Below are 24,932 nucleotides of genomic sequence, written 5' to 3'. Positions count from 1 at the left end.
GGCTTATTTGATTGTCCTTATTCTTTCAGAAATAATTTTATATTGCAGTGACTAGTTATAGCTGACCTACTGTTGATTGTACAGTCCAGGTGGGAAAAGAAAGTAAACACTAATGCCACCAGGATACTTGCTTAACACAAACCAGCTATCTAGCCTGAAAGTATGGAGGCCGGTCTTTAAAAAAATACTCATTTAGCTGGAATCTCTAATGAAACAATATACTTGTGTCTGTGGTATAACATACACGTACTTTTCTTAAGGGAAAGTGCAGTAAGCCCAGAATATTTGACTTGTATTGATTTCTCTGCCTCAGTGGCTCCTCTGTTAAGCTGAATATATGCTGTATTTTGGGCCAGATCTTCAGTTGGCATTATTTGTTATACTGTTACTGGCTTTTCCTTACACCAGTTAAAGTGCTCGTTCATCAGCATGCTACATTTTTACTCAATTCCTCCCGTAAACATTTTAAAATCTTCTATAACCTGGAGAGATTGAGTTACGTATGAGGCCAAATTACCATACAAATGAAACGTGTCCAACAAAATAAATCTTTTTTTCCGATGGTAATATTACCGTGTTCAAAAGTAGAAATGTAACAAGAAAGGTGCAGAAAGGATAGTTGCAACTTTTCAGTTACAACATCCATTTTGTTCCTGCTGTAGAACAAAAGTGTATCTGAAGCAGGTCATTCATTACTGAGGACTTCACCCTGTATAATAACCATGAGGCAAGGGATTTAATATTCAGCGATAGCATATAATACACTGATAGCATATATTATATATATACACAATATATAGTGATGCAATTGTTTAAGCACATTATTAAAGTTTCTAATAAAAGATTAAGCAGTGTTAAACCTTTGTGAGGTAAAAAACCTTTTCTGATTACTCCCTTACTTCAAAATTGTGAGAGAACTTCTTCCCCTCTTCTCCAATGATACCAATGTTAAGAACAGCTTTGTGTTTTGGGCTCATCCTCTCCAACTTTCCTCTTTGAAACAGCTTTACTTGAAATAAGCAAAACCTTCCTCTGTGGACTGCTGCTTGTTATTTTCATACTTGAAACATCACATGAAATATAATTGGTGTGTTGAAGAACGGCTATACCTTTGGGAGATGATCCTTCTCTTTTCCTGCTAGTAACAAACAATGCAGTTTTATATTATGCCAGAATTAATTGTGAATACAATGGATTTAGAAATTTGCAAGTTAAAATTAGCAAACTCAAATATCAGTTCTCAAAAGAATAATTGTATTAATAGGTCAGGAAATAAATATCTGAAGCAGAAGGAATGGAAGAATTCCCATCGGTTGTCACTTGGGCATAGAGGCTGTAACCATTTTTGTCTTATCACGTGAGAAGCTTTCAAACTTCCCCATCTCAATGAAAATTATTTTTTCCCATTTTAGAGTTGTCAAGTCCACCAGCAGAATAAACACAACATGGGATGCTTGGAAGAAAGCTTGGAGTATGGGTGGGACTCTCTTCCTTCAGCTTTAGGGATCTCAAGTAGGAAATGCCAGTGGCAGTGGGGTCAGTCCACCCTCTCTGGCTTAATAAAAGTAAGAGTCTCTGGTCTTGCTCCTATTTTAAGGGCATGCTTCTGGCAGAAAAAAAAAAAAGGCCTTGGTAGGCTAGAGAATAAAATACACATTAAGCCCACTGCTATGTTTGTGTTTAAAATAGATGTATTTTAAAAAGTGGAATAAAAATACGCAGACTTTAGTCAATTGACAAACATGACAATAATGACCAAGTTGCTGAAAGAAAAAAAAACGCAAGGAATAAGATTGTAATTGTCCACAAACAACTTTAGGTCATAATTTCAATTGAAATAGGTTATCAAAATTATGACATTTTAAAAACTATACTTGGATAAGGAAATGTGGGACTGAAGACCTGCTGTGGGCTAATCTGGCCTTAATTGCCCTCACGTGTGACAGTGATGCCAATATATAAAAAGAGAGTGGTTTCTGAGGCCAATCCAAGGCTATGTGTACAGAGTTGTGGAGTAGGTTTGTTGCTCTACTCTCCAGCTTGCCTGGCAGTTGGAGACAGAAGAGAATTTACTGTGTCAAAATACTGAGGTAACAATCACAAACTAAAAACATTGCAAAGGAAGATGTAGAATAACCTATCCTACCGTATCCATGAATGTCTGCTCTTATTCACAAACCTACCTCTTTTTTCTCTTTTTTCTTCTTTTCTTTTTTCTTCTTTTTTCTCTTTTCTTTTTTCTTTTCTTCGTTTTCCTTTTTCCTTTCTTTTCCTTTTTTCTTTTTTATTTTTCCTTTTTTCCTTCTTCCTTTTTCCTTTTTCCTTTTTTTTCTTTTTTCTTTTTTCTTTTTTTTCTTTACATGATTTAGAGTTATCCATAAAAATGTCAGATATTCTTATTTTTGACACCCTTCTTAAATCTTTCCTTTGATTTAGATATAAATATCTATTTTCTGGAAATTAAACTTGCTTCAACGGTAAAGGAAGATTAATAAGCTCTTTATGTATTGCTACTTGCAGTTCACTATGAAACTGCTCTTATGCAGCCTGGTCAGCTATTTCTGTTGGCACACAACAGATCTGGAGTTTTGCCTAGAGTAGCACAATCTTTTTATTCGCTGGAGAAACAGCTAGTCACCACCTCAGCTATATGATACTCTGCCTACTGCTATGCAGGGACATAGTTACTCACTGTTTGTGCTAGTGCCCACACCTCTAAAGCTCTGTGATGTCCACACTTTATCATTTCTTTTCCTAGCACTTCTCTGTATTCCTGGTTTTTATATGTTTCTGTTGGTTTCTTTTGGTTTCTTACTCTCAGTCGGTGCCTGACTTGACTACTTGCTTACAGTTGTCATGCCAACTCCCAAGCCTGGAAACTCAAGTAGAGAGAGGATTTATCTTTTTTTTTCCTTTTTTTGTCAAGTACTCACTTCACAGTTACAAGCTGCATGAACTGAATGCATAAGTATGGCAAACAGCTCTGTGACTTTGGTCTGATGCTTAAATTTCTAAATATCCGTTTCTGCTTCATGAAGACTTTTTTCAGCTCTTCCTTAATCCTTGCTCTTGTCCGCATGCTGAAAATCAGGAAAATCAGGAGATCAGTGAAGTGGGGAAGGGATTTTATAGACTAGTTGTTGCATTTTTCTTATTTAAACAGAACTGCAAACATATTTCAAATATCGTACATAGAAGTAATTTTTAAAAAATCCATGCATCTGTTCAGTCTTTCTGAACATTAGATCTTACTGAATTTGATTCACTTTTCATGCCAAGTCATTCAATATTTATGTGTATCAGCTTTCCAAATAACGAAGTGAAAAATACAAGAGAGGTACAGGAAATTAAAAATGCAAACTCTTAACTCCTTATACCAAGGTTGTATGCAATCATTATGCCTTGTTAGTAATGTGTGTAACAAAGATGTAGTTCTGTGAAATAACTGCTATCCAAAATAAACAGTAGTTTTAATAGGTTTGCTGTAATTGACAGCTACATTCACAGGTGAATCACATTGGAAAACGTAACGTGTTTAAAGGGAATTGGTTTAAGGAGGAAGAAACATGGAAATTTCGTCTCGGACAATATTGCTCTTCGGAGATCCCTGTAGGTAAGTTTGTTCTAGGTTTCACAGGAACCACCTGTATGAGTTGTAATATTGCATCAACATGTATCTTGCTTTTCTCAAGTTCAAAAATGTGTGATTTATCACTGAAGACATTTCATGTATACTTACTGTAATTCATTGCAGTTCTTATTTGAAACTGAGCTTTCCTGGCTACAAACTTTTATTGAGAACATGCATTTATTTTGCATGAAGGACTTTATAGTATCAAATAAACTGGCTCAGCCTTTTCACAGTTGGTTAATAGTAATTTCCTTTTCTTCTGCTCTATCAGACAAGAATGTTTGCTTTGACTGAGCCCATTCTGAAGTGGAAGGCTTTTATATCTCATTGAAAAAGGCAAGAAACCTCAGATATCTAAAGAAGCTTTAATCTAGGAGGCAGCTGCTGTGGATCACGGTTCCAAAGCTGTATTAAACATTAACCTACACTTGGGCCACCTTGTAATAATCTCAGATAATTTCACTCCAAATACTGGAGACTCTGCAGTTTATCTAAAGCATTGATTTTTTCTTCTAGCTGCAGCCCTCTAAAAAAGAGTCTACAACTTGCATTGGCCCTTTATAAGGACAAAGGAGTAGAGGTAATTGCATTGGTAAACAACTCCAGGTCTTAGTGATTGTAGATAACTGTGCAATAGATGTTTAATCTAAAAGAATCTTGAGACCATCGGTACCGCTTACGGCAACTCACTCTACAAAAGCCTGTAAAAAAGGGCGAGCATTATAAAGTGACATAAGAAGAAAGATGAAGCATTGCAAATGTCTTGGGATCCTGTAACACAATCTTTGAGCAATAGTGTCTGCATGATCTTTAGAAGTATATATATAGTGTATATATACATGCTACAGGCAGAAAATCCCCAACAGTACTTGTCTTTCTGATCCTAATTCAGGTGACTTGTTTAAGTGGGCATGTGAGCAAGGTGAGCAGGCTCTCCTTGAGAGGTTTTAATATTTTGAGGAGCACCAGCATACCCAACTTGTTTATTTCTTCTTCTGCTTTCCATCCTAAATCTTGCTAATGATGAGACAGGATATAAAACACATAAAACCAGATGATCAAGCTGCAAAATGACCGACAAAGATTGTTTACATTCTACATCTGCCAAGAGAAAATAAACTCTTGGTCTTCTATGCTAGGAATGTAGCTTGAAAAATAATGTTACTTTCACATCATCTCCCTGGTACTTCCTCGATACTGCATTTTATGCAACTTTTCCTAACTAGATTTATTGTGAGAAGATCCTGGGATGGGAGGAGACAGAGCCAATTAGAAGAGCTAATCAGCTGGAATGCTGAGAACCATTGCTTTGGAGGCCTCCCATCCGCACGGCACCATCAAATGCACTTTGCTGAGGAAAGGACAACTTGTTTGTTTTGGCCATGGCTCATGTGAGCAGAGATAGCGAAAAGCCAGGGAATCCAACTGGATAAAGAACATCTGCAAATGATGTTCTATTAATGCGTATTCTGTCCAAAGAAGCCTTGATGCTTGGTCTCAACTCTGGTCTTGGCCGCACATATTGCTTTGTCAGGTTCATTCAGAATCAGCTTTTGTTTCCTGTAAATAAAGGGAGTGCAGAGTCTGTTCCATGCTATTCCACAATAACAGTGTAAACTATTTAGCAAAAAAAAAAAAAAAATTGTATATGGAAATTCATTATTGAACTAACTTTAAAAACTAACTGTGGATTTAGAGGTTTAGTCAAGTGTTTTGTTGTTTGAATCTTGCCTATATTTCTCTATGTTTTCTTTTACTTTAGTAACTAAAGAAGATGGACTAATTTGGCAATCCATCAATAGAGTGTGAGAAATAAGTTGCCTGATGCTCCATGTGATTTAGAGGCCAAAAAGTTAAATATAAAATTTTGAAGAATACACTAGGTGACTTTAGAGAGGAAATCGGGTCATATGGCTGCAGGAGGGGCTATTCAGTGTTCTTTGTAAACTCTGATTTTGATCTAGACAGCTAGGGAGGACTGATTTAGGTTGGATTTTTCACCAATCTCGTTTCTATGAATACTTGCAAGGTAAAGACACCTAATTCAGTATTTGTTACCAGGTATGCGAACTAAGTTAGGACAAAGTAATTGGCCCTTTGGTCTGATAATCTTTTCCTGAAGCAGAAATACCTCTTTAATTATTCACTTTCATGGTCCTAATGTATTAATAATCATGAATAACTGGTTATTACAGTTGTATGATTTCTTCATTCAGCACGAGTGTTCATTCTGTTCAGTTTATTTCTAGTAAGGTGGGATGAGCACAATCTTGAAGTTGTTTCCAGAGAGAAAAATATATACTATTTGGAGAACGTAGAGTTGGAGAAAATTTGCTTTTGGGACAAACTCACATTTAGTTCAATTGCTTGAAACCATGGCTGAATTTCATGTCCTGTGCAGATGCTTTGCATGGACTTACTGGAATTGATAGCTGATATCACGTCCAAGGAGGTATTGTTGCAATACCTTTTATGAATCTTCTGTCTCAAGGATTCAGCCCTTGATTTAGGTTATCTTATCTTCTCTGCAGCCTTGTTTTTAGTGAAGAGAAAAGAAGATTCATCATGGAGTGACCTATGACACTTCAATTTTTATGGTGTAGTCTCCAACAAGGTAAGCAGTAAGTTAATGGCCAGTATTTCACTGTCTAACAACTGCAAACATTTGTATCTACAGTGTCCCTGTATAGGAATTTGGATTGTTTGGTAAATTAAGATAATATTAAGATAATTTTAAATTAAGATAATAACCTTTATTTATTTTACTACAAATTAATCTACTCTTAAAGCTACTTAACATATATACAGTTGTTTCAAACTTAATTACACAAATCAGAGAGTTTTAATAGAATTATTACTTGCACAATAAACCATAATAAACCAATCAATTAAGCTTTCTTAATTGACTTTCTGAGCTGACTGCTGCTGGGTTAATGCAAACATTTTTTCTCTCTTTTTTGGTTGCTTATATATTATGTGTAATGGATCTGTGTGACTTGGCTGACAGTGAGTGTTTCTTGGTTTTTTTTGTCTCATCTGAAGTTCTTTGATCCTCTATTTTTATTAAACTGATTCTGTTAAACTGATGGGGAAGGAACCCACATGCTCTGTCTTGGCACTCAGCCTCTACTAACTAGACCATGGTGCCATGTTTCTAGATTATGAAGAACATATAAGAAGAAAGTGAGATTTCCAGTATCTTTTCATCTTTATGTGTAATTCCTGTTCTCCCCTCTGCTTTTTCATTATTAACTTTATATTTAAATAATAAAAGGTTGTCTTTTTTCTTCATGACTTAGTGTATCAGACTGACTTGTCAGCAGCTTGGACACTTCGGGGAAAAGAAAGCTTAAAATTGAAGAGATTTAGCTCTTTATGCATATATCACTACTCTACTCTATGAAAATTTCATTTTGTAACAACACAATTCTAAATCAGCCTGTCAAAATTGTCAAATATCCTAAGGAGTAGCGGAATGGAAACCAACTGCACTGGTTCTCTGACAGCTGGGAGCTCCAGTCCACCTAGGGAACATTTTAGTTGAATATACCAGGCTGGTTTCCACTTGAGAAACGCAAAGAATCTGGAAGGCAGTGCAGAATGGACCTCATTCCACAATGACAGACCAAATCAAATAGTTTCTGGTGAGATATGCTGCCTCTCCCTTCACCTCAGCCTATGAGGATCTTGGGGAGTTTGTGAATTCACTCAGGAACTTTGCCAGTCTCTCTAACTCAAGATACATAAACTTGAGTCAAGATACATTGCCTGAAAATTTGCTGCTATGTGGACAGAATAAGAATTTTTTTTAAAGCATTTATATGAATATATTAAATAGTGAGTCATAACAAGTCAGTTTATTACAAACTTCAGCTTACAGACTCAGACTAAGAGCCAAAGTCCTAGCTCTAGAACTAACTACACTGCCTTCAAAAATGATCCATGCTTGATATCATACAACTGCAGGAATTAGGGCTCCTATGCATGTATGTAATGTTAAGTAGTTTTTGTAAACCATTTTGTATCTTTTGATAGATTCACTTTTTCCAGATTTAAGCATTTTCATCATAAGTCTAGGCAACTTCAGAAAGTGAGATGCAGATATTTTTCTCCCTGGCCTTTTATCAAAGTATAATTTTCATCAAAATATAAAGAAAGAAAAAGGATGCTTCCATCCACTTAATTACTGTCATTCGTATTTTAATCATATTTGCACATGACAGTGTTCTCTCTAAAGTTCAGCCATAATTTCTCTGAAGCACTTGGAAGGGCAGCTGATTAATACTGTCTTTTTAATTTTCGTTGCACTATCTTCTTCCAGGCCAAATCTGTCCATCACATCCAGTGTTCTTTCAGGCTGCCTGGGGTAATGCATGTGCTCCATCTCGAACAAGTGCCTTTGAGATGGTGGGGGATGGATTAACACAAATTCTTTAGCAACAAAAGGTACCTTTTCAAAGTTAATTACTGGTTTTAAGAATGTAAATTTTGGATAGTTTGATGATTTGATGCTAAATAGTGACTCAGAGTCAATACTTTGCAAACACACCCAGTTTTATTAGAGTCGTGGTATGCTACACCCAGTAACATTAGGATCGAAAAATGAAAAATTGCAACTGATAGTCTTTGATGCATCGCACTAAGGGCAAGGGTGAGACTTCAGGTTAGGTTACTATGTCAGGGAAGGTTATGACGTTGGCATTAATCTTGGGTTTGAAAAGAGCTTTTTGAGCTAGAGCTGGACCTTGTGCCGGTTGGCTTCCTGGAGATAGCGTTTTCATTTCAGCTGGGCAGATTTAGTTTAAATGGTAAAATATTTTTAAGGGCCAGAAGTCAAGCTGACGTGGTGGTTGAGTCCATGTTACTGTGGGATTTAAAAGGGAATATTAGAGTATTTTGAATGTGTTTTAAACGGGAGCTAGTAAGCCATGCTTAGCCTTCGGTGTTGCAGGGGTTGCTGGTGAAGCATAAGGAGCTGACGTACAGAGAGGCCTCATGAGGGGCAAGGTGAAGGATCGGGTGATAGGAATTACGGGGTCAGTCTTGCTGCCCAGATCCAGGTGTTATCAATGTGTCTTTTAATGTCATCACCAGCAGAAGCCACCGAGCTGTGCTTAGTTCAGAGTTTGACAGGGGTTGCTAATCTAGGTGTAGCTTTAATTTCAGGATTAGTGTTAATGTTAGGGTTCAGGCTGGCAGGAGCAGGAAAGACTCTGCAGCTTCTTGGTCTAATCAGGTCAGTGAGGTTGGATTTGTCTTTCTGACGTTAGGATGCAAACACTGGCCCTAAATGTAACAAAAGGCCCTTTCCTTATACTCGGCCCTGTAACAAACCCAAGAGCCCTGCTCGTCCGAGCTGTAACCCCATGCTTTCTGGCCCATTTCATCTGAGGGCAGCTCAGTGGCAGGACTCCATGGGAGACCCCTGTCACATGAGGATATAAATAGGGAGAAGTGTTCCTGGTTACAAATGGTGTGCAAAGGATTTGTTGCTGCTCATAACAGCTAGCCCTTGTATTAACCTTTCAGACTGAAGCTCAGGAAAAGACTGCTGCTTCTCTCAAGCCTCACAGCTGAGGCGTGGTTAGGTGATTTCTAAAACTCTTGAAGTTAGCTGATGGATCCTGTTAGGATTTTGGTTCACATTTGAAAGCAGTGCTGACCCCAGTCCTAAGACAGAAGCAACGACTGCTGTCAAGTCCAGAAGTACTTACAGCTACTTTGCCCTGGTCCTCAGCAGCTTTTTTTTGTAGACTCAACAAGAAATCGAGTTAATCAGGCAACCCTGATCGTTTCATTAACCCTAAAGTCTTCCTAAAACTCTGCCATATTCAGAGGACAGTGGATTAGGGTCACTGTTAATCACTACTCCAAGCAGAGCTTGACAACTTCTCCAGGATCTGCAGCAACTCAGGTTTGCAAGCCAGTATCCCCTGCCTAGCCAGGACTACAGTAAGGGAATCTGCAAACAACAACTGTCCACCCAGCCCAAATTAAGTTGCCTCTCTCCAGCTGCAGGGATTGCAACTCACCAGTTTTTATCAGCCCAAATGCTAGTGCTACACCCTCTCTAAAATTTATTTTTCAGCCTAAAATCTCTTACAAATGCCGCACAAATTCAGTGCAGTCAGCTGGCTGTAGCAACTCTAAACTCGATGGCCCCATCTTTAGTAATCCAAACTCTCCCATCCATCCTGGGCTGAAACCCAGCCCTCTCCTACAACCTCTTTGCTCAGGAGAGTAGTCAGTAGAGTTCACTGCGTCTGGGAGGTGTTAGTAAGTAATTCAGTGTCTCGTCACATCACTCAGAGGCACTCCTTCAGTGTTAATCAGGGGCAGAATCATTCTGATTCAATAGGTAATTCTTGCTGCTGAGCTGCTTTTTAATGCGTAGTACTGAATACGTCTTTTGCAGCCTACTGAAGAACAGAGCAAATTTTGCTTACCTCCAAAACACCATACAGAACAAAAAGGGTATGGGTTGAAGTTTCTGAATTTCTTTGATTGGCTAGTAGAGGATTTTGAAGTGGCAATTAGGAAACTGGTTTCAAATGCCTTTAAACGATATAAAGGCTGAAATTCTCTCTTTTTTTTTTTTGATGAGCAATTTATGCTATGCATCCAACTTGCTTTTGAGAATAGGATATTAGTGGCTTTTGAAAATTTTTCCTCATATTGTTAACATACATTTTTTTTAAAAAACCTGTACTTTACCAAGTAGACATTTGCAAATTAATAATTCCTATACCATTTGCCCTACTACAAAAATTTGAATGGATTAATCATGTCAAAAATGAGTACAGTTAACTAAGTACATATTAGATTGCATACAGCTTCAGCACAGTTAGATACATTCAGTATCAAATGACATCTGAATGATTCTTCCAACTATATATAAACATGAGCAAGGACGTCTATTAGCTAATCTTTATTGTTTAAAAGAAAGTAAAACCCACTAAAGTAAAATAAGGGAAAATCTGATTTGCGTTACAGAATGACAGCTTTTCTTTAACCTCTCTGCTATGTTCTTGTCCAACAGCATGTATGTTAAACGCCGTATCATTTATGTTTTGTTGTATTTTGGCACAAAAGACTCTAATCCAGAGCATTACTTTCAACTCATAAAGTTCACCTTTAAAAAAAAAAAGACTTCTATCCAACTCTTTTTACCTGTTTAATTAAATTTCGAGAAGAAAATTTCTGTATCTGACTTTCTAAGGTATGAGATTCTCTTTTCTGGAGACATGTTTGAAATGTATAATTATTCCCATGGGAAGATTAGTAGATTTATTAAAAAATCTCTAGGTTCCAGGATTTCTGACATTCACACGAAACAAGAAGAAAATGCAGGAGGAGAAACATTACTGCGTTACTCTGTCCCTTCACCTTGACACTGAGTAGGAAAACCTGGACTTCAAAGGGTGAGAGAAAGTTCAGGCTTCATGCTAAATCAATTTTGGGCCTCGCTCCCAGGATTTGCCAGCTATGCCAATTTTTTTAGGACATAAACTGTAAGATAATGTTAACGGAAAGAAAACCACAGCTACCACACTCATTTTCCTTTGGCTGGGGGATCAGTTCAAATCCCCAGAGCGGCCAGTGCTGTATCCTTCCAGACAGCCCTCTCTCCCCTAATCCAATCACCACCATGACCAGAAGCTGCTAACTGTGCTGTGGATTTCCAGATTTCTGCCTTAATTGCTGGCCTGCAGGAACTTGAGGCACGAGACAATAGCTGGCTCAGTCAGACGGGTAAACATCTGCAGCCCCCCTGCTCCGGGCTCTGCTGCAAAGGAACCGCCGGGAGAGGGTCCCCCAGCAGAGCCCGCCTGCTTCGGCTGCAGTTGGCACCCTTGTGAGAAGCGAGGGTAGCGGTGGGATGCGGTGCCCCTGCTTACATTGGTTGTGACCCAAGCTTCCTCTTTGACCTGTGTTCCTGGTAAGAAGGGCACTGGCTGTAGCTACCCTGTGTGATTGTATCAGCAGCAGTGTGGCCAGCAGGAGCAGGGAGGTGATCGTCCCCCTGTACTCGGCACTGGTGAGGCCACACCTCGAATACTGTGTTCAGTTTTGGGCCCCTCACTACAAGAAGGACATGGAGGTGCTGGAGCGTGTCCAGAGAAGAGCAACGAAGCTGGTGAAGGGTCTAAAGAACAAGTCTTATGAGGAGCGGCTGAGGGTACTGGGGTTGTTCAGCCTGGAGAAGAGGAGGCTGAGGGGAGACCTCATCGCGCTCTACAACTACCTGACAGGAGGTTGTAGCGAGGTGGGTGTTGGTCTCTTTTCCCCAAGTAACAAGCGATAGGACGAGAGGAAACAGCCTCAAGTTGTGCCAGGGGAGATTTAGATTGGAAATTAGGAAAAATTTCTTCACCAAAAGGGTTGTCAAGCATTGGAACAGGCTGCCCAGAGAAGTGGTTGAGTCACCATCCCTGGAGGTACTTTGCCGTGTAGATGTGGCACTAAGGACATGTTTTAGTGGTGGACTTGGCAGTGTTAGGTTTATGGTTGGACTCGATGATCTTAGAGGTCTTTTCCAACCTAAATGATTCTATGATTCTATAGTTGGGGGCAGTCAGAAATTTAAATAAGACCAACAAACATCAAGGTGGTTGAATGACATCATTGTGGTGTGTCTCATGGTTGTACTCCTGTTATGTACAGTCCCAGTTAAAATAATCCTGACTAAAATAGTCTGGTCTCTGTTTTTAGATGTATTAAGACTTGCAGGAGAGATTGCATGCTCCCTAGCATGTGGCAAACCATACGTATGTCAGGCAGAGGGAACTGCAGATAGAAATTGTTGCTTTCACCACGTGTCAGGTTTACCACGTGCTAGGACAGACAATGGGTTTAGTATTGTCGGCCTCTCTACGAAGGAAGCTACAGCAGCTGACTGACCTGGATCCCACGGGCCAGTGACATGCTGTGCAGGGCAATGTTTCTTTCTGCCTTGTATTTACCTTCCGTTTACTTTAAGCTGCCTTTTGCTCTTACAAATAACACAATTTAAAAGGAAACTGAGGCTTTTTTTTGCTGTAACCTTCCTTTTCCAGTAGCTGAAATAAGTGCCACCAGCTATCTTTTTCATATCCATTTCTCTGTCCCTTCCTTCCCCCCAATACGTCTGACAACTATTGTCTCCTGGCTGAACCTTTCCAATAGTTGTGATCAACACTGCTCTAATGAGGAATGGTCAGGTCTACACAACATACCTCCTGCAGAGAAGCCAAGATCATTATGGACATAAATACTACTGTTATTTACTGTGCTCAGCTATGGACTGAATCCTAAGAACTGTCTCTGGTGGCTTGCTGTCAAGAAGGCTTTGGAAGGTCCTCGGGGCACTTCTGCAGCACTGCACATGAAAGAGCTGGAGGGAGAGTGTTTCTCTGCACTGGACTTTTCCAACACAGAGCAGCATTGTCCCACATCTTAGATGAGCAACAAAGTCAATGTCCTGCAAGTGATGACTTCGAAAGTTTAACCTAATTTGTTAAATGGGTAAGCCTATTGTTTAGAATAAGTACTAAAACAATCAGTGGAAGTAGCCAGTCTCCCTAAAGGATATTATTAAAGAATTAATGGATTATTAAAGGGGCAGTATGTTTGTCCTGGGTCTCACCAAAAAGAAGCTCTCTCTGACATCCTTTCTTTTCTCAAAAAAAAGTCATTGCTAAGGGCAAGTCAGAGATTTAGAGTGAAGATTGCAAATTTTTTAAGTAAAAAAAAAAGGATTAAACTTGTGTGTGTAATTAACAACATCTGCAAAGAGATAATTTATATTATATTTATTTCTGTGACGCAGAAATAAAGATGATTTTACATTTATCTTTGTTAAAATGCTGCTATTTCTTTGTCTTTCTTTTCTCCTTTCTTCATTAGCTAGCTTTATACAAGTGGTTCCTTGTGGTTTGTCTAGGATATCGGTAAGCGTGTACAATTAAGCCAGTGAGAGGAGTACTGCGAAACAGATGTGGACAGACCCCAGCATAATTGGGCGGGTGAACTGCTGGAAGCACCGAGCGGAGAAGGCCGAGTGTGTTCTTGTTTTCTGATCTCTGGCAGGGGAACGGAGTTGGCTGATAGTGGGTGTTTTGAACAGCCCTGTGGCTTTGTGGTAATAGAGTGCAATATCATTTGGGAGAGCAGCTGGATTCCTGATGTGGAATTATTGTTCCCTGCCTGGGATGTGCTGTGGAAGCAGCGAGCTCTGCTCCAAAACTCGAAGGGCAACCTGCCTTGCATAGGGAAAACTGGAGAGCAAACTCTGATAAGAGACAGCTTCACTCCTCACGCAGATGGCTGGCAACTGCAGGAACGGACAGGCTCAATGTGAAGTGAAAGACGACCAAGAGCTGTGGGGTGGGTGGAGATCCAGGAGCCTCAGATTGATTTTGGAATAGCTTTGAATGAGTGGAGTGGGTGTCTTGGCTTACGGTCTCATCTGCAGTTCCCAGTAGCTATAGAAAACCAAACTGGAGTACTGAATTAATAAATATTGACATCCCATAATTCATGTTAAGGTTTTCGCAACCAGGTTTTGTGCAGATATTAAACATTATTTGCATACTGAAACTATGAAAACTTTATAGATAAAGCTGTATGAAACATTTCAGAGACATGTTCAAGTTTTCTTCAATTTAAACTTTAAACTGAATATAACTACAGAAGTTAGTTGCTTTTCTTCTAAGACTATATCCCGAACCTTCTACAATGCCTTCAGAGTAACAAAGATAGTGAGAATTTAATGTGAACTGACTCACATGCCCAACAGGAAAAGACGAAACAGCATCCTGAACAGTCAAACATAATTGTAAAATCTAAACCAATTGTACAGTTTAAAACAACAAATCCAATTTTTTATGAACCAAACAAGTATGTTTCCTTTGTTGGCTCCCTACGTCAGCACTGGAAAAGAATCGTTTATTGTCCTTTGCTCCTTTATTTTTGCAAGAGTTAATGCAATGGAAGAGGATCCCGCTTTCCCTAAGGAAGCGCATGCAAGACAGATTCACTCCTCTCTTTGCAGCACACCCCAGAGAAGTCACCACTGACTCGTAATCAATGCTTGCAAAGGCAAAATCTATTTGTGTCAGCTGTGAACACTAGGCAATATAAAGACCCTTTTTATTTGCTGCTGCTTATTACTATGAAAAAGAAAATTGTGCTATTAAAAGCCCCTTTTTTCTCCACTAGCACAAATGAAAGTGTCTTCTCAGCTATTTTCTGTATACCAGTGGCTTCTGCCTGTCCAGTTTGACCTTCACCAGCTGAAATGAATGCAGCAGTTCTTCATTCCGCACATACTAATGGCAGCGCATGCCATGTTTTGAACACGCTGCATAAGCTGTTCATTGTGGCCCCCCTTGTGTTGTATGTGGCGATTGTGTCAGCTGCATCACTCGCAGTCTTGTTCCAAGACAGAGGAATCCCTGGTGATTCAGCAACTAACTGGGGGAATTTGGAGCTTCAAAATAAAACTGAGGTCACCAGGAACTCGTTTGAAGTTAGTTAAACCCACCAACTTTAAATAAATGCAATAAAAATCTCGGAGGGGGAGGTGAGAGGAGGAGTTGCTTGCTTGCTTTATGAAGAAGGGCCCATTGATGAACTAGACTGGGGTCAATCCTACTTTTTCATGTGAATATCATTCAGAATTGGATCATTTAATCATAAAATATTATTTTACAGTAATGCCTATGAAGTACCTAGTTAAGACTGCAGTTTTCTTGTGTTACAGATCTACAGGTGTAGGTATCTATTTGGAGTCCAAGGCAGGTCCTTGGACTTAATTTGCAGTCCAATCTAAATGACTTATAGCAGATCACTTCCATACAGTACGGTGGGAGGATAATTAGTCCTGTCTCTTTTCAGGATATTTTCAACATTTGCTACATGTTTACTTGCACGTTTACCTCAACCAGAAACTACAGAAGAAGGACTGTGCTATTTTTCTTGGTACATGTGAGTAACCTAATTGATTAAGTTGCATCTAAGTAGCTGAAGTGAGATGTTCACATCCACTTCACGGGGTGAAAGAAGGAGCGAGACGGCAAAAAAGTTATAATTTTTATATTTTCATTCTACAAAGGTAAAAGTTAAACTACTCGTTTAACTAGTAAACTAACAAAGTGTTAACCACGCAGGCATTTGTGTTACTCAGGCTGCTCTTGGAAGCCTCAGCTGCTGCTTTAGAAGTCCTGGTAGCACAGTAGGCAATTCAAGACAAGACTCAGTTACCATGTGGGCCTGCAGGCATATAATCCCAATTTCATGAGCAACAGTTCAGTTGGAAAGCTACAAATCATTTGGCATGTTAGTTTTTTCAGTGGCTGGACAAGAAGCGTTTATTTAACACATTAGGATTACAAAGGCTGTGAAAATAAGCAGGGTCACAATAAAAAATGAAACAGATTTTGACAGTATTGACAAGCACCAAAGATATTTTAAAACTAAATTTAAAAGTGATATCGTCGGCAACAATAAGCTACTGTTCTGCCACTTCCTAATTCGTGGAATTGTTTCCTATTTGAAATCACTGTTATCTTGAGAATGCAGAAGATGGGTTAATTTCTATTGTGTTTGACTACCCAAACAAAATCCTAGTGTAGTTAAGCTTCTCTGAATTCAGCCTGTGGTAGACATGATTGAGTTTTTTGGTGGTGGAATTGTGAAAGGAAAGTATGCCAAGGATTATATTTGGGGAAAAAAGGGAGAATCTAATGATGACAAAATGTGTACCCATCCATCTATTGGGTTTGTACACAAATGTGTCTAGCAAGAACTGATACCAAATGGTATCAAATGCTCAGAGGGCCTATGCTGCCTACGTGTTATAGCCAAACTGTCTACCAAGTTTCCTTTTCAAAGAGCTGTGCCTAAACAGCAAATGTGAATCCAGTTCCATGCTTTGCAGAGCAGGCATCTGCATTTGTAATTCAACAATGACCACAATAAAAATCAAGGTTTTCTTCCTGAGAAAGAGCTGTTCCAGCAAAAATTATCCCAAATCTATTTAGCAGTTTGCAGATTGACTAATATGATGTAATGCAAAGGGGAAAAACAGAAATATTTGATTAGGATTTGTTGGTTTGCTACCTGTATATTTTGTCTTTAAAAGATCTTGCTTAGAAAGTTACTAAGCATTTGCTTTTATTTATTCAGTTGCTTTGGTTAAAATTCTGTACTACCTCCTCTGAGGTCATTACATACAGTAACATTTAGGCTTTAAAAATTATGTTGCAAATATTAAGGTTCGACAAATATCACATTTGCTTCATTGAAATTAAACTAAACTCTAGGCAAAGGGATTTGGATTTGTTTGGGGGTTTTTTGGTTTTGGTTTGCTGCTAGACCAATAGATCTAGACCTGTTCTAGTTTGGTTTAATAAACTAGCACTTGGAAGGTCAATCAAAATCCCATTTTCAATGTACAAGTGTAGCAGCCTATGACTAAAATATACTTTAATGTGACTTTACCTCAAATGCTTTGACATTCCAGTATGTCCATCTTTGCAATGTGTAATCATTCTACGTGGGTTTTTTCTTACTTTACCAAGGTATCGGCATGTGACAACTTTGCAACTATTTTCCATCTCTGTTGCATATTCCCACAAAGGTTGAATATTGCATGAGGTTATCTCTCTACCCCCCACTCCCTCCTCCACTTGAAAGGGTTAAAGTAGAACTGGCAAAGGTGCAGAGGAGGGCAGGAAGAACAAGAAGAATGGAGCAGCGTCCACATAAGGAATGGGTGAGCAAACCAGGTCTCCCCAGTCTGAAAGAGGACAGTTGAAATAAAACACGCATCTAGTAAATCATGAGAGGCATGAAGAGGGTGCATAGCAATTGGGTGTTCACTGTCTTCAATGCAAGCACTAGAGAGTATCCAATTGTCGTGGTTTAACCCCAGCCAGCAAAAATAAACGCCACGCAGCCGCTCGATCACCCCGCCCCGGTGGGATGGGGGAGAGAATCGGGAGGACACAAGTAGGAAAGCTCCCGGGTTGAGATAAAAACAGTTTAATCATTGAAATAAGACTAAGTAGAACAGTAATAATAACAGTGAGAACAACAACAATAACAGAATACACAAAGCAGGCAATGCACAACACAGCCGCTCACCGACCGCCGACCGCGTGTCACGAACGGGGGGCGAGCCCCCCCACACACCTGGTTTTTATACTGAGCATGATGTCACATGGTATAGAATACCCCATTGGCCAGCTGGGTCCACCACCCCGGCTGTGCTCCCCCCTCCCGGTGCAAGCATCACCCAGCAACAGCCAAAGCATCAATGGGCCATCAACGCTCCTTTCACACCGAACCCAAAACACAGCACACCCCCCAAGCTACTGGGAAGAAAGTTAACCCTGTCCCAGCTGGAACCAGGACACTAATAAAGCTAATATGAGGCAAAGTTTAAAAAAAAAGGAGGAGGTTCTTCATCTAACTCATAGGCAGACTATGAATCCCTTTGCCTGACAGTACTGTGAATACTGGAAACTGATAGGGGGTCAAAGGGAGACTATGCAGGGGTTGCATGGACGTCACGTTTGATTCAGACAGTCCCTGAGCGATCAATGGTTGCAGGTTGGGACAGCCCTCGTTCAGCTCCCCTAGTCTTACCTAGGAATGTGCTTTTGGCCAGTGTCAGAGGCAGGACATCGGGCTAGACTTTGAGTTAGGCTAGACATTAGGCTAGACTTTAGACCTTTAGTTTTACCCAGTTCCTATAATGTCAGTAATGTATGAACTCATCAGATATGCTAAGAATCATATTATTGTCAGCACTAGTGACTTAAGACATGCGGCCATAGCATGTCCTTAAATCTTCATGATCTCCTTCCCTTGGCCTCATCTATACGAGAAGATTGTACCAGGTAAAATATATTGTAAATCGAGTCAGCCAATTGTGCAAACTCCAAAAGCGTACCTACGCTTAACTGTGTTAAACTTGACTTCTCTCAATCCAGCTTAAGTTGGTAATGTGCTAGCTTTGGTGCATTTGAATAACGAGCTTGCACTGCATTGAAGATCAGAAACTTAACTGTACCCAGTTTCTTGGACTTATGTTTCTTTGCTCTTAATTTTATGGCTTTTTTTAATAGATAACATTTTCTCCCTTCTCTTTAACACACTGAGCATAGACAGTAAGCATCTATCATACCGTAGTTTGTTTTAAAGTTAAGAGCCAAAGGGTTTGGCAGAAAAAGTTTTCATTTTGCTCAACACAAGCATACGCTTCTGTTTTATGTAACTAATGCTAAAATGAAAGTCCACAGCAATTACAACCCATTTTTCCATTACCACACGCTTACCATTTGTAAAGTCTCTACAGATCCAAGTTTCATGGAGAATGCTTTTTTGTTACTGCTCAACAATTGTATTTGATTTTTGAGCAGTGAAAAGACAGGATCTCTGCCAAAATTTTTAAATCACCTATATAAAAATGCAAGGGCCTGGATACAGAATTAAATATTTCTTAGTTATCGCAAACACATGTACGTCTCTTTTTTTCCCTTTCTGCATGTTATGAAATGTTAGACTCTCTTTCTCAACATATGTGTATAAGCGGTGTGGTCGACTGGATAAATCACTAGGCTTAGACTTCTAAGACCCAGATATTCTATCCTTGACTTAGTGACAGGCACCAGGGAAAATCCTATTGCATCTTTCCGGACAAGCTTTTCACCAGAAAAATGTAATGACAATAGAGCCAGCTAGAGGGTATTTTTTTATGATTATGTGATATATTTTATGGAAAGAATTAATTGCACACTGTAATTTGCCAGTAGTTTCTGGTAAGGATTTCAGTAAGCTAATTTTGCTTGTCTTTTCACGTACCTGCAATTGGCTTATTCTGGTTTGAATTGGACCCACCTTCCAGGCTGCTAAGTACTCCAAGAGCACCAGTTGTCACAAAACCAGGCAGAAATGTGGGAGGGTGCATGCACAGAAAGAAAATACAGGAGAAAACCTGAGGGTTTCCTAAGACCTGGTTTTCGAAAGGGTCGCTTATTGCGCCTAGCGTTTTTGTTCTACCTACTGTATATCTCCAGACACAAAACAGGAAAAAAAAACCCACAAAACCAACTTTAAAATATATGGTTTACACTCTCTGCAGTAGATTAAGCTCCAGGAAGGCTTAGTTGTGTTTCACTGTAAAGTATGCAGCAATAGGGGACATTCAGGCAAGCTAAATAGTTCAACTAATCCTCCAGCTGCTGACACACAGTAAATCCATGGCCCTTCAAAGAGTCACTGATGTGACTACGGAGACCCTCGGGGACAGCTGTAAGAGAGATACGGAGCAACCCTGCAGGCTGCCCCGGGGCAATTCAGCACAGCAAGGACGGAGATGCTTGAACCACAGCAGAACATGCATGTTTCTGTGTGCTGCGGCGTGATGCTCTGCTAGGGCAGGAGCAGGGGCAGGAGCACCCTCCGCCAAGGAGTGATGGCGTGTGGCAGCGCGGGGCAGCTGCTCAATGTGCAGAAGGCATTTCTGTGACTTCCCAAAGGCAAGGAACTGAACGGCCTTCAGCTAAGAGCTGCGCTTTCTCTAGGTGGCAAGTTGAACGGGAGAAGGATGTGTGGGTGGAGGGCAGAGGGGGCAAAAGGGGGAGCAGAGACACATGGGAAGCCCGCAAGAGCAGGGCAGCCCATAAAGTTATGGGCCTATTCTCAAAAGAGATTACTTCAATTTGCACAATAAAAAATGTAGGTACAGACTAAATTCAACCCGAAGCACTTACAAATCCATAGGATGTCTGTGCTCTCCAGGGGCACCATTTTTATGCCTCTCTGAATTGGATCCTGAAGGTCGCAGACAAAATTATTCTTGGCTTTAGCTATAGGATCAGTGTGTGCTCTGGCTCTTTTCTTCTTAACCATTTTGTGTATAAGTGGAATGGAGTCAAATCAACTTTCTTTTTTAACACATTTTAATTTTCTGAGTATAACCAAGAGGAAACTACAGACAATTTAAAGCATATTGTAGCAAGACAGAGTTCTGGAAGAATATTTGGAAGAAAAAGAACCGCTTTCAGGTGCTATTTAAGAAAATAGGTGCGTTTTCTTCAACACTGACAAACTTGAACTCATCCCTGTCACATCCCTGTATACATTTTGGTGATTTTAGAAGAGGTCACTAAAGAGATCAAAGAATCTATCAGTTGTGATATGAATCTCCATCTGTTGCCAGCCCCCTTCGAGAGCTTGTCTTTCATATTTAAGGACATTTAGTGGAGCATTTTGCCAGCTTCTTAGTATAACCATAAGAGGCCTCAGATTCTCAGCTTTCATAGCTATATTCCAAAATTAGAGTGTTCTCATGAACTGGCAAGTTTCCAGTTTCTGAAACAAAGTATGGCAAAATCCAGCACTGTGAGCTATTAGCACTTGTCCCCAACACCCAGTGCCCAAGCACCTCTACAGGTGTTCTCCAGCTACCCACAAAAGTTACCTGTACTGTGGTAAAGAAATTACTTACGGTTAGAACTGTAATTCAGTTAACAGTAAATTTAACAAGGGCCACAAAGAGGTCATATTTAAGAAGAAAAATATCACAGGAACCTTATGAATATGCTTCAAACTAGTAACGAACACGGATTATTTTGATACTTGTATTTTCGTTGTTTATTCTGTGGTAATTTGGCTGGAGATGCAGTGAAGAATTTAAAGAAACTAATGTGGATCTCCTTATTAAATACTCTTTCACCTGAGGACCAAGATCTTGTTTTAATTTTGAGCAAGAGAACAGTCCTAGTGAGGAAAAGTCTTGAGCGTCCAAGTTTCTTGCTGAATGCGGGGACAGGACACAGTGGGGCTGTGTCCACAGTTGTGGGCTGTCTTCTGCCCTCTGCCCTCTGCCAGGGCTGTGTTGGTTAACGACTCTCAGCAATGATTTCTCTGCCTGTATCCTGGGACGGCACACCGCCTTTTCCCAAACCAAGAAGATGCTGCTCTTGGCAAACACAGGCCCAATACTGACCATCCTGGTTTGCCTTCATTTTCAAGCAGAGAGATTCTAAAGCCAGGTGGCTTCATTCGAATGCATTTTGTTTCCTGGAGAAGCGCTCTGTGTTTTCCAGAGTTGTTGAGAAGCCACTTATCAAAAAACCACCTTAAAGAAGACCACAGAGGAGCAATGGATTAAACTCTTGATCCCAAAAAACAGCTACAAAAGAGCACAAAAGCAAGATGCAAAGTTGGATTATCCCTGATGTCAGCCCCTGTCCTAGTTCTCCTTTAGTGGTACCTGCAGCAGCTTGAATCCTAAGGGATTTCTTGGCTATAGCTTTTTCCAGTTTGCGCTCCTTCCAGTTTTGTATCATCAGCAAACTTGCTGAGGGTGCAGTCTGCCCCATCATCCAAGTGATTAACGGAGATATTGAACAGTATTGGACCCAGTAGGGACTCTGGGGAACATCATCAGTTCCTGCTTGATTACTTTGTTAGGTTTAGCACCTTTTGAAGCAGCCTAAAATTTCAAAGGTGAAAATGACTTCAAGCCGTTTTTGCCTGTACACTTTGCCTTTCTCCTTCTTCACCAGGGCTTCACCAGGGCTTCTGCAGGCCATCGGTTCCCCGCCCTGCTCTTCTCTTTTGAGAAGCAAATCACTAGCTGATGATCACTAGCACATGTGTAGAGACTGTGCTAGACCCAAATTGTCGTCAGAAAGACCTAAAAATCCAGATATTACAAGGCATGTTTGACTCCAACATTCTCCATAGACTCCTAAAAACCTACAAAGACCAAATAAACCAGAAAGCATTGCTTTTTGAGAAGTCTCAGTGGCAGCATTTTATCAGTGGCTATTCATTTTCCTGTATAGTGTACATGCATTTCCTATATCAATGACAAAGGAGGAATTCACAAAGATTCATTTCAATGGGGAGGCGTGTCAACGATAGGGAATTTTGGGGGGTGATTTAGAGAAGGAGCTTAACTTCAGACACTCTAAATCGTACCTCTGAAGGAGCCCCTTTCTTTCCAGTGCCTGTAGAGGAAGTGCAGAGAGATTAGCCTCCATCAACACTCCTCTAAATGTCAATGCAAAAGATTGCATATGACGGCAGTTAGGAAATCAGATAGTTTAATGCAGCCATTAATTAAACAAAAACATTAAGGCAGTCTCACCGTACATTTTCATAACTGTAATTGAACTAGAATTTCAATGTTTGAAAAGATTTTTGTAATTAATTGCATCTGTAGAAGCAACAAAATACTAACAGTGTCTGAAAAATTACCCCTTGATGCCCTTAGCACATTTAAGGGAGCAAAAAAGGTATCCTGTCTTTTCATAAGTGCTCTTATGGTATAAAAAGAAATGGTTTGAAGAACTATCATTCAAAACATGGTATATAACTGTTGCAGCATATAAATAAAACAGGGTGAAAACTTTGTTAAAATATTTACGCACATAGTAAGATTTAATGTTTCCTTAAAAACACCATTTACAAAAGCGGTTGATATAGTAAAAAATGCACTTAACCCTTGGACTGTGTTTCTGAGCATTTCCTGGTATAGGTTCATGGTGGCAACACAAGGAACCATAAATCCACGAGAGACACCGTGGTAAATGTGCGAATCAGATGTTCTTGGACTCCATCAAGTTAGGGGAAGGAGGCTGATGCTTTTTGTTCTCCATTGGTCAGGGAGCAGGAGTAAAGAAAAAACTGTACCCATATGCTGAAAGCACACATCACTTTAGAGGAAACATATTATCATAGTCAAAAAACCAATATATTGGGTAATATTCCTTTCTAAATTCCAGGCTGAAGTAGTATTTTTATCAGTCAGGAGCCAGTAGCAATTTGGTAGGATTTAAACCAAGATAAAGATCTTTTTGTGTGTAGAATATGAAGATCTTTCCTATATGAGCTACTAAAAATCCCAAGACAGGCACAAAGGTTTTTCTGAAAACGAATGAATGAATACTTGCAATGTTTATATATGTAAGTGATGTTGAGAGATTTGGATTCCTCATAACTTTAAGAGAATTTTCTGCAGTTACTATATTTACCAGCATAGACACCATTATATCTGTGTTATACACCACATTATGGGTGAGAACACAGAAAATCACTATGTACCCAAGATTATGCATTTTAACTATGATATTCTTCTGTATTCTTTCTGAAATGTTAAAAAGCACTCAAATTACATTCGTTGTTAGCCCTAATTTCTTCTATTGTTTATTACTGCTAAATGTTTTTATTACAGTGTATGTAGCTTTATCTACATAGAAAATGCAATAAGAGGTATTCCAATGTAATGCAAATATGGGACAACAATACAGTTCAGCTGGAAATTATAGCCTTTCTCCATCATTTTCTCCATCAGTAATTGTTGCAATAGGAGCTTATTTGACACAGAAGAATGAATTGCTACTTTAATGATTTTTACTGAAAAGAACAAGACCTCTAACATGCAAGAAAACTCAGCAGGTCTGTATGCATTAAGCAGATTATTGAAAGAATACAATATGGAAAGATGAGCTAGACCATTCCAGTGAATATAAAACATTTCCTCATTAATGCTATTTTATTCAGAAGCAGTCAGAGACTTATTAAATGCATTATCAGTTTACCAGAATTTCCTTTATTTTCAGTTGATACAATTTCCCTCTCTCTCTCTGTTCTCCTCCTAAGGCTCTAGGATCGCTCAGTGGTAATTATTAGTATGATATCAGTAGTTTGGCCCCTGCTATATAAATGTGTATTAGATATGCAGGTACTGAGCCATGCAAACACCATTAATTTTCAAATGAGGAATTCGGGGGGACATATCCATGGCAGCTGAGTTATGACAGATTAGTATTACGGCTGGGCTCCGAGCCAGCCTTACGATCCTTCCCGTACTACCAGCCATCGAGGGCACACAGTCACTGGTGGGGATGTCAGCTTGAGGCTGTATAAGAAAGCTGAGACCCCAGGAAAGCCAACCATATGAAAGGCAGGTCTGAGGCAGCTTGGCAGCAAGTCAGCTTCTAAGTAGTAATGCTTGTATTAAAGATATTCTGCCTTCCACGCTTAATAGTAATAAAGTTTGATTGAAGACATGTTCAAATTGCACTCTGGCTGATGCCAGGTATTTAATATTAAGCAGTTTGGGGAGTTTTGCTATCTGAAGCAAAAGGGATTTAGATTTATTCCAGACTTTCACAGTAGAAACTTGCTCTATGGCCTGGAGCCACTGAGCCAGAGAAAAAAGAAAAAAAAAAAAGACTACTGGAGGTCTGATCATCTTCCTTTTGGCAGAAATGCTCATGGTTCTCTGCACGCTTTTCAA

The 24,932-nt window shown here is 39.6% G+C and overlaps 1 long non-coding RNA gene across 1 annotated transcript; it reads left to right on the top strand.

Moving 5' to 3' along the window:
* The first annotated feature begins 1,280 nt into the window (after positions 1 to 1,280).
* Positions 1,281 to 13,462, top strand: LOC142079385 (uncharacterized). The gene is made up of 4 exons (XR_012672640.1): positions 1,281 to 3,613; positions 6,163 to 6,245; positions 7,953 to 8,077; positions 12,797 to 13,462. It is a non-coding gene; the product is annotated as an uncharacterized LOC142079385 (long non-coding RNA).
* The last annotated feature ends 11,470 nt before the right edge of the window (positions 13,463 to 24,932 follow it).

This window comes from Calonectris borealis, chromosome 2 (assembly GCF_964195595.1).
Source record: "Calonectris borealis chromosome 2, bCalBor7.hap1.2, whole genome shotgun sequence".
NCBI lineage: Eukaryota > Metazoa > Chordata > Aves > Procellariiformes > Procellariidae > Calonectris > Calonectris borealis.
This window is presented reverse-complemented; position numbering and strand designations above follow the sequence as displayed.